A 10345-nucleotide genomic window follows, 5' to 3' on the forward strand; every position below is an offset into this window, starting at 1 on the left:
TGGTGAGAGGAAGCAAGAGAGAGAGAGATGGGAGGTGCCAGGGTCTTTTAAACAACCAGCTTTCACAGGAACTAATAGAGCAAGATCTCACTCAGGGCCCCCTCTCCCAGAGGGAGCATTAATCCATTCATGAGGGATCTGCCCCCATGACTCAAACAGCTCCCAACACTGCCACGTTGGGGATCACATTTTCACATGAGTTTTGGTGGGGACAGCACATCCGAACTCTACCATTCCACCCCTGGCCTCCCCAAAATCATGTCACTCTCACATACAAAGTACAATCATTCCATCCCAACAGTCCCAAAAGTCTTAGCTTTTTCCAGCACCAACTTAAAAGTCCAAAGTCTCATCTGAAACCAAAGGCCAAACTCCTTCCAGCTGTGAACCTGTAAAATCAAAAGCAAACTTATGTACGGCTAAGATACAATGGTAGAGACATTGGGTACACATTCCCATTCTAAGGGGGAGGAAAAGGCCAGAAGAAAGGAGAAACAGGCCCCAAACAAGTCAGAAGCCTAGCAGGGCAAAAAAAAAAGCTCCAAAATAATCTTCGACTCCCAAGTCCTGTATCCTGGGCACAGTGGGACATCTGGGCCCCCAAAGCATCAGGTAACCTCACTCCCACAGCTGTGTTAGGCACAGCCCAGTGGGCTGTGCTGGTGCCCGTGGATTTTCCAAGTCTGCATTGCATGTTGACAGTGGCCTTGCAGTTCTGGGGTCCTGGTGGCAGCCCAGCTGTGTTGGCTCTCCTAGGCATTTCCCTGGTGGGAGCTCTCTGTGGGGACTCTGATCCCACTTTCCTGTTCTGCATTGCTCTGTTAGATGGCCTCTGTGGCAGCTCTGCCCCTGTAGCAGGTCTGTGCCTGGGCCCCCAGGATGTTCCATAAATCCTCTGAAATCTGGGTGGAGGCTGCCATGCTTTCACTGCTCTCGTGTTCTGTTGGTCTGCAGACTTAACCCTGCGTGGACGTCACCAAGGTTTCTGGCTTGTGCTCTCCAGAGGTGCTGCACAAACCACATTTGGGGCTGCTTGAGGCAGGGCTACCCCAGCCAGAGTGGCTGGGGTGAAGGGAGCAGGTTCCTGAGAGCAGCTGCACCCCAGGTCTGTCCTCAGGAACAACTCAGTCCTTCTAGGCCTCAGGGTCTGTGATGGGAGGGGCACCCTTCCAGATTTCTGAAATGCCTTCAGGGCCTTTTTCCCATTGCCTTGGCTATTAGCATCTGGCAGCCTCATTGCCAAGCTAATGTCTAGCAACCAGTTTATCTGCTTCACCCTTGCATTTTTCTCCTGCTCTCTGCTCTCTACCACATGGCCACGCTGCAAATTTTGCAAATCTTTACTCTCTGCTTTCCTTTTAAATTCTGGCTTTACATCATGCCTTTTCTGTCATAACTCAGCATAGGCTGTTGCAAGTAGCTATGCAGCTTTTTTAATGCTTTGCTGCTTGGAAGTTTCTTCTGCCAAACATTTTGGTTCACAATTAAGTCCCACCTTCCACAAAGTCCAAGGTTATGGACACAATGCAGCCAGGTTCTTTGCTGTGGTGTAGCAAGGGTTATCGTCCAGTTCTCAATAAGTTCCTCATTTCTATCTGAGACCTCATCATCAGCCTGGCCTTTACTGTCCATGTTTGTACCAACATTCTGGTCACAACAATTTAACCACTTAACTCTAAAACGTTCCAGACATTCTCATGTTTTTATGTTCTTCTAAGTCCTCCAAACTCCTCCAACCTTTGCCTAACATCCAGTTCCAAAGCTGCATCCACATTCTGTATAGCAACACCCCACTCCTGGTACCAATTTCCCGTATTAGTCTGTTTTGTGTTCTATAACAATACCTGAAACTGGGTAATTTATAAAGAACAGAGGTTTATTTGGTATGATTCCGGAACAGCTGCATCTGGTGTGGGTCTCGGTCTGCTTCTACTCATGGCGGAAAGTGGCAGGCAGCGGTGGGTACAAGCAGATCACATGGTGAGAGGAAGCAAGAGAGGGGAGGTGCCAGGGTCTTTTTTAAAAACCCGCTCGCAGGAGCTAATAAGTGAGATCTCACTCAGGCCTCTCTCCCCCAGGGAGAGCATTAATCCATTCATGAGGGATCCACCCCACTGACTCAAACAGCTCCCAGTGTTGCCACATTGGGGATCACATTTCCACGTGAGTTTTGGTGGGGACAACACATCCAAACCATCAACCTCCCAGGACTACCTAATTCCTAGAAATAACAAGCTACTTCCCTGTGGTCATAACTTCTATATACAAACTAATCAATGGAGCCCACATCCAACTATCTTTATATCAAAATCTCACACCAAGCCATTATTTCCCCTGTGTTAAATCACCCCAGGGTCCAGGTGCTGGACATCTGGGGACCACCTCTGTAGCCCAGAGTCACGAGATTATTCAAGCTACTCAATCCTAAACTTACTCAGAGTTCCTGCTTTGTCCTGCCCATTCCTTCCTGCATGAATTGCATTCAATAAAGGCTGTGGGCTATGCTCCCCTCTCCCCTTCTGCCTCCTGACCAATCCTGGTCCATCTGCACATGGCCCCTCTTGGTGTGCCATGCCTCCTGTTTCTAGGTGTCTGTAAGTATAAACTTCCTTCATAACACTCATTTCTGTGTCTGTGTTGGTTTACTATACTTGATTAAAACAAGTCCCACATTTATTTCAATACAGAAGTTAATTTAAAAAAAATTTTTTTCTATTCATTACTGTTACATAGAAATAGAATGTTAAAGTGGATCTTTGTTCATCAAACTTTAGAAACTCGATAGTTCTAGTAGTTTTATTTTGCTTCTCTTTTTGTAGACCCCAGAGGGTTGTTTCTCCATAAAACACTTTTACTTCATCCTTAAAGGTGGAATCTGCCATTAATTTTAGACTGTTCTTTTTTTTTTTTTTAATATTGGTGTTTTAGTCTGTAGGTTTTTCTCTATTGCTTTAGCAGCGTCCCACAAATTTTGTAAATTGTCCATCTATTAACATAGAGTTAATTTACAACTAGACTGGAAAACTGCCAACCTTATCACTTGGGAGTACTGGTTGTCTAGCTTCTACACTTTTGCTGAGATGGGCAGTGGGATTTATGTGCTGTTTAAAGTTCAGAAATTCCAAGGTGAAAACCAGGACCAGTTTGTTTACTGATGATTTCCAAATAAGTAATTAGGTAGTCTAGCTTGATTGAGCAGGAGGGCATAAAATTCCTGCCTTCAACTCCTTGATTTCTCTGGACTGTAGATGAATCATATCAACATGCAAATACAGAAGCTGCAGAGCTGTGCCGGCATCCCTCTCAGACCCCTCATGCTGACATGAACTCCCTTTATCTCACTGTCCTTTATCTTTGCTCGTGAAAACCTCATGTGGGTAGGCTCTTTGAAGACTTGTGAATCTTTTCAGTTATCTGAACTTGTGAAATCTTCCCAGTTCTGAGAATGGGGTGATGGATGCCACTCTCAACTAATGACTGTAAGGTTGTTGGGGGGAAAGAAGGGTAAAAGGGGTGGTGTGGGTGAGGAACCTTTGTTGTAGTCTTGATTTTAGGTCATCCCATGAGTTGTGGTTGCACAAGCATTGCACTCACTGATGGCAGGGAAAGTGGCATCAAGTGAGGTGTGGTAGAAGAGAGAAAATAAATGGATGACAAAAGAAATTCAAGGAGGAGAAATTGGCCAGGAATGGAGTATCAATAGTTTGTCAGGAATAGAAAATTGTTTTCAACAATTTGGTAACAATGATGGTTTCCGGGAATCATCTAGATGCTGCTAGAGCTGAAGAGTTAGGGCCTGTGATTCAGTATCATAGTACAACTTCTAACTTAAGGCTGCTGACCCAGTTGATTGATGGCATGATAAAAAGGGGAAAGGTAATGTGAGGGGTGCTATTTTCCTTGCTCAGCTCTCCTAAATGGAGCTTATTTACAGGGAAAAAGTATTATTCTGAGGACAGGGAAAAGTAAGAATGCAAGGGATGAGAAATCAATACAGATGTGAGTGGAAGTTTCACACGATTGATTTAAAATGGCATTTTAAAAAGGGGGAGATGGACTAGTTCCTAAAACTTGACTGGATCACTGTGAGAAATAGGGAGTCCTGCTTGTGAACCAACTGCTCAGACTGTCAAAATAGCCAGAATGGTTACTCTTATTTTATCCTGTCCTGATGAATGTAAGTTGTCAGATGAATACACAAAGGATGGGTCTATAATCTCTTTAGATCCTCTTTGGATCAGACCACCACAAGGCAAAGGAAAGGATCATGACTGATTGGGGGGCCAGGCTGTCTTGGCACCACCCTGAGCAGGGAGCCCAATGCCATTTTCCTATTTATAGGTGGTGACCTGGAGTGGTGATGAAACATAAGAATTGCTGGACACTAGTGCTTAATGCATTGTTGCATTTAAACTGATGAGAAGTTAAAGAGCAGTGTAATTACAGGGATATGATGCAACAGTAGCATGGTGAAAAAGTAGATAGTGTTGTTCATAATAGGATTTTATAAATGAAAATCACGTGTGGTTGTTGCTTCATCCTCATCAGAATGTATTATTGGAAGGAAAGTAATGTCGGAATGGGGCAGTCTTATTGAAATTATTGGGAAAGGGTTGCCATGTAAATCTGCTTAGTGCTGTTTTAAGTGGGCATGCCAGATGGGAACATTTGGAATTACCTAAGCCAACTCAGGTGATTAATATAAAACAATGTGGGTAACTTAGAGAGGATGGGCTTCACACCTAGAAGATCAGTGTGGTCTCACACCTGAGAATGGATGAGGGGGAAATATTGGTCATATTCATATTGGTGCAAGCTCTATGGGTCAGTCTTTAGATTCTACCCTTTTTGAGATAGTTGAAGTGAAAAATTAATACATGGAGAAAAGTGGACTTTATTGATGCTGAAAAACACCCCAATAAATGAATATGCAAAAGATAAAAAGGCAACATTAACTTGGTGCCTTATGAGACGATGAGAGCAAGAGAATTATAATAGCTTTATTTATAGATACACATGAGTGTACAGAGACATTCTCATTTGTTTAAAGCTGAAGGTCCAGGATTAGACCCATTTATTTTAAAAATATTCAGTTTACACATGTCTATGTGATCCATCTCTGTCACCGACCAGTACCCCGAGGGAGATGGTGTGAAATTGAGAGACACACTTTATGGGATCAGGAGGACCTTACAGACTGATGATCTACAAGGCATCTCAGTTAATTTTAGGTTCTTTTTATAAGCCAGTGAAAATAACAAATCGTACTAACTAAACCAATTATATCTGGTACCAAACTATTTATAGAACATTTTCAGCTGCCATAGCACTTGAAGATTCATGGCTAACTACTTATCAACAAAATAAGAACATAAGTTTCTCATTTACAAAGCTCTCAAGGTTCTGGGTTCAAACAAAGGTCAGACCTCAAAGGGAGGGAGAAGGGGGAAAAAGGCAAAACGGGAAGCCAGCCTTGCTGGCTTATCCCCTAGAATAGCAAGGACTTTGTCATCTTGCTATTCAGTACCTCACACATCTCTGGTACTTTTGGAAGATCACTTGGAATAATTCTAGTACAGTAGTCATCCGCAACTTACCCCAATGGGGGATATGTTCCAAGACCTCCAGTAAATGTCTGAAATTGCAGATGGTACCAAACCCTATATATCCTATGTTTATTCCTATAAATACATACCTATGATAAAGTTTAATTTATAAATCAGGCATAGTAAGAGATTAACAATGATAACTAAAAATAGAATAGTTATAATGGTATATTGTAATAAAAGCTATGTGAATGTTTCTGAAAATATCTTATTGTAGTGTATTTGCATTTCTTGTTACTGAAACCATGGAAAGTGAAACCATAGTTAAGAGGGGACTACTGTATTGTTTCATTATTTTGTTCCTATTTTACTGGCTATATCTTTTTTAGAGAACTCCTTTAGGGAGGTAAATGCAGAAACTGTTATCCCCCAAACACATCCAAAAAATTGTGTTCAACAACAAAGCCACAGGTTCCTGTGGAGAGTAACAAAGGTAGTGATGTGGGAAAAGGTGCCTGCATTGGATGGATGTAAAATATCCTCTGTGTGTCTGACATGTGATAGTATATTTCGTGTTTTTGTTGATGGGGGAAAATGAACAAGGAGAAGAATACTTGGCAAACAATGTTAGTTTAGGTGAGTTCATATGTGTACTACTGATAACTCCAGTGTATGCAAATGGTGCCTATGTGAAGCTCTTTGGCATATACAAACTAAGTATATTTGAAGATAACTATTCATATGACCTTATCCATAAAAATATACTTGAATTTCACTCAAGCAGTAGCACTCTATGACAACAACATGTTGGTTAGTCAAGCCAACATTGGCTAAAGCGCTCTAACATTCTAATGCTGTTTTCTCAATTCTAAGAATCTTAGGACAAGCAGAATCTTCCTTTTACTTACGAAATATATACTGAGAAAAAACATCTTTTGACCCACACTAGCAGCTTAGAAATGGTATTTTTTCAAGAAGAAGTAGGTTGATGAACAACTTGGGCAGCTAGCACAGCTAAAGAATAATGGAAAAAACAAACATCAGATACCATGCTAGGGAATGCTAGAGAACAAGATGGGGGAAAGCATGCATTCTAACCCAAGAGGGGCTATTGTTTATGTTTTTCCAGGTGGGAATAGAAGTAGTTCATGGACAATAGCCTGGAATCTTGGCAGCTGAACTACAAGGAGTGAACCTGTGGAAGAATATGGTCCTAGTCTATGGAATTTCAGAAAGGGCAAATGCAATTCTCACTACCTGGCTGCATTGACCCCATGAATAACCAAAAGTCAGATGTGTGCAATAATATAGTTAGTTGGAATCGGACATCTATTTCACCTGACGAGGATTATCCTAGATGGAGAAGGGTGATAAACATGGCTCACTGGAAACTCATTTCAGTTGTGAGTGGAATAGGGCATGGCTGTGCCCACAAGGGACTTGGAATCCACAATTACCAGATACTCAACCTTGATTTAAACCTATGAGTTAAAAACGTGGTATATGTACAAGTGCCACGTTTGTTGGGAAGATCAAGGTAATACTATTATATTTCTAACTGACTTATTTTGTGATTATCTCAGTGTAATTAATAATGTAACTGTTATATGGTGTAATATTTGTGAAATTGGTAAGAATGATTTGACAATTTTAACAAAACAATGATAATACTAACATTGATAATCAAATGTATGAGGATATTGAATATTGAATTGAAATTCTGCAGAATATTTTAATGAAAGTTGATTTGCTAGAGGAGGAATTTGAGTTAGTGTGTTAGTCAATGTTCTTCAGATAAACAGGACCAATAAGATAGATATAGATATCTGTAGATATTATATATCTATATAACTATATGCATATATTACTTATATATGCATATATTTGATTTCACAGTCTCACAGCTGGAGGGAAATTTGCCTCAGAATGATGTGTGCCTTGAATCTCTCCCATATCTGATTTAGATGAGACTCTGGACTTGGATCTTTAAGTTGATTCTGGAATGAGATAAGACTTTGGGGACAATTGGGATAGAATGAATATATTTTGTACGTCAAAAGGATGTGATTTGGGGGGCACCGGGGTAGAATGCTATGGTTTTCATGTTTGTCTCCTTCAAAACTTACGTTGAAATGTAATTGACCTTGTAAGAGTATTAAGAGGTGGAACCTTTAAGAGGTGATTAGGCCAGGAAGGTTTTATCCTCATGAGTGGGATTGATGCAATTATATAAGGTGGGGGGTGGTGGTCCCCTTTCCCTTTCTCTTCCCCCACCCTGCCCTATCCCCATGTGATGCCCTTTCACCGTGTTATAATGAAGTAAGAAGGCCCTTGCCAGATGCTGACACCTGGATATTGAATTTTTCAGCTTCCAGAACAGTGAGCCAATAAATTTCTGTTCATTATAAATTATCCAGTCTGTGGTATTCTGTTATAGCAGCACAAATGGACTAAGACACCTGGCTGTGGAACAAACACCACTATATTTTAGATGCTGATTCAGAATATATGCAGCCTCCTGGTGAACATTGCCCCAACCCTGCAAGGTATTGCCACCTAGATGGCACTACAAATGAGTCTTCAAAGGCCATTCTACCCTTCTGTCAAACCAGCTGCTTCAGGATGCTGTGGGACACAGTAAGACTGGTAGGGAGCCTGGATGGTGATGTTCTGCAACTGACGTGGTGTTGTGCTTGAAGCTGAGCAAGCTCCGGAGGTATCTGGAGGAATTCCAGTATTTGCCATGGTAACATCAGCTTGCCAAGGTGGTGATGCAAGCAGCCAAGAGAGCAAACATTTGACTTCCACCAGAAGTAAATCAGAGTTTGTATATAAGAAATTTGCCATACAAAATCACACCTATAGAAATATATGTATTTGGAGGCCGGCCCGTGGCTCACTCGGTAGAGTGCGGTGCTGATAACACCAAGGCCACAGGTTCGGATCTTATATAGGGATGGCCGGTTTGCTCACTGGCTGAGCGTGGTGCTGACAACACCAAGCCAAGGGTTGAGATCCCCTTACCAGTCATCTTTAAAAAAAAAAAAAAAAAAAGAAATGTATGTATTTGGGAAATATGGAACTATTCATCAAATCAGAGTGGATAACACCTGAAACTAGAGGAACAGCTTATGTGGTCTATGAAGACATCTTTGATGCCAAGGACACATGTGATCACCCATCAGGATTCAATGTTTGTAACAGATATCTTGTGGTTTTGCACTATAATGCTAAAAGGACATTTAAGAAGATGGACACAAAGAAGAAGGAGGAACAATTGAAGCTTCCCAATGAGAAATATGGCATTAACACAGATCTACCAAAATAAACACTGTTTTCTGCATTTTCATTGTGGACTAAAACCCATGAATGATCACCACCACTTTTTTCCCCCTTTTTAATTAATATGGAATATTGTGATTTCTTATTTGAGATTCAAAATGACCTTGAAATTTCAATACATATTAGGATATATTATGTTAATAAACTTATAGATTTTTGTTAAAAAAAAAAAAAAAGACAAATTCCATGAGCATAGACTCATTTCCACACTTCACTTTCTGTGATTTGAATTCCTTGATCAGAAACAATGTTTGGAATGCTATGACAGTGGGTTAGCCATTATGTACATCCACTGATGATAGTTTTGGCAGAAGCATTATGTACACAGAAAGAAAACCCATGATTGGAGTATTTATTTCAGGAGGAACAAAATGCTATCCCTTCTATGGTGGAAGTAGTCCAATGTAATCGACCTGCTGACAGCTGGCTGATTACCCCAGGGAATGGTGCCATATTGGGGAGTTAGTGACAGTCTCTGCTGCTGGCAGATTGAACATTCAGCAGTTGCCCTAGTCATGTTGGCCTTGGTGAGTGGAAGTTTATTTTGCTAAGCCCATTCAAAACTTCTATCCTTGCCATTATGGCAATTTGTTTAAGAGCCCTTTGGCCAAAGATGGAGGTGCTGAGGAAAAAAGCTGACTGGTATCTACAGAACAGATTATCCTATTCACTTGATATTTTAAATCCTTTGCTGAATTCACCCTTCGATGAGCATTTACATTGGACACAAATACCTTCACATTTTTTGCCCATTCAGAGTTGTATTATTCTGTTTATGTTGCTTATAACAAAGCACGCAGAACTGGGTGATTTATAAAGAAAAAGAAGTTTGTTGCTTATAGTTTCTGATGCTGAGAAGTCCAAAGTCCATCTGGTGGTGGTGACAGTGACCCAGGGGTCTCACATTGCAAGATGGTGGAAGCAGAGAGAGCAGAGAGAGAGAGCCAGACAGACTCTCCTCTTCTTTTAAAGCCCTCAGAGCCACACCCCTGACCACCATTTTTAATCCATTCATTATTGCAATCACTTCTTCAAGGCTACACCTTAATAGGATTAACTACTATAATATGATTTCCATAGTAGGATTTCCATAATAGGATTTTGTGCCCTCTTAACAAGTCACAGTGGGGGCCAACTTTCTAATACATAAAACTTAGGGGACACGATTCAAGCTTCAGTGAGTTTTGGGAGGACATACATGCAATCCACTACAAGAGTGGTCTCTACCCATACCTCTTTCCCAAACTTCCTTGTTACCAATTTTCCAATCATGTTCTTTCCAATTCCCTGACCTTCCAGCTAAATCGTTTGCCCACAGTTCATGAACTTATATATAGTTGCACACTGGGTCATTTCTTCTTCCAAGCAAAATAAATAACCAGGCTCAAAATTAGTAACTGCTATAGCTGCTGCAGCCACTGAGGTGAGCTGAGACCCACGTGGCACCAGGGCTCAGA

At 41.2% G+C, this 10345-nt stretch overlaps 1 pseudogene; it reads left to right on the plus strand.

The window, feature by feature from the left end:
• Positions 1-3744: 3744 nt before the first annotated feature.
• On the plus strand, positions 3745-8874 carry LOC134372433 (splicing factor 3B subunit 6-like; annotated as a pseudogene).
• Positions 8875-10345: the final 1471 nt, after the last annotated feature.

Source organism: Cynocephalus volans, chromosome 3 (genome assembly GCF_027409185.1).
Source record: "Cynocephalus volans isolate mCynVol1 chromosome 3, mCynVol1.pri, whole genome shotgun sequence".
Lineage (NCBI taxonomy): Eukaryota > Metazoa > Chordata > Mammalia > Dermoptera > Cynocephalidae > Cynocephalus > Cynocephalus volans.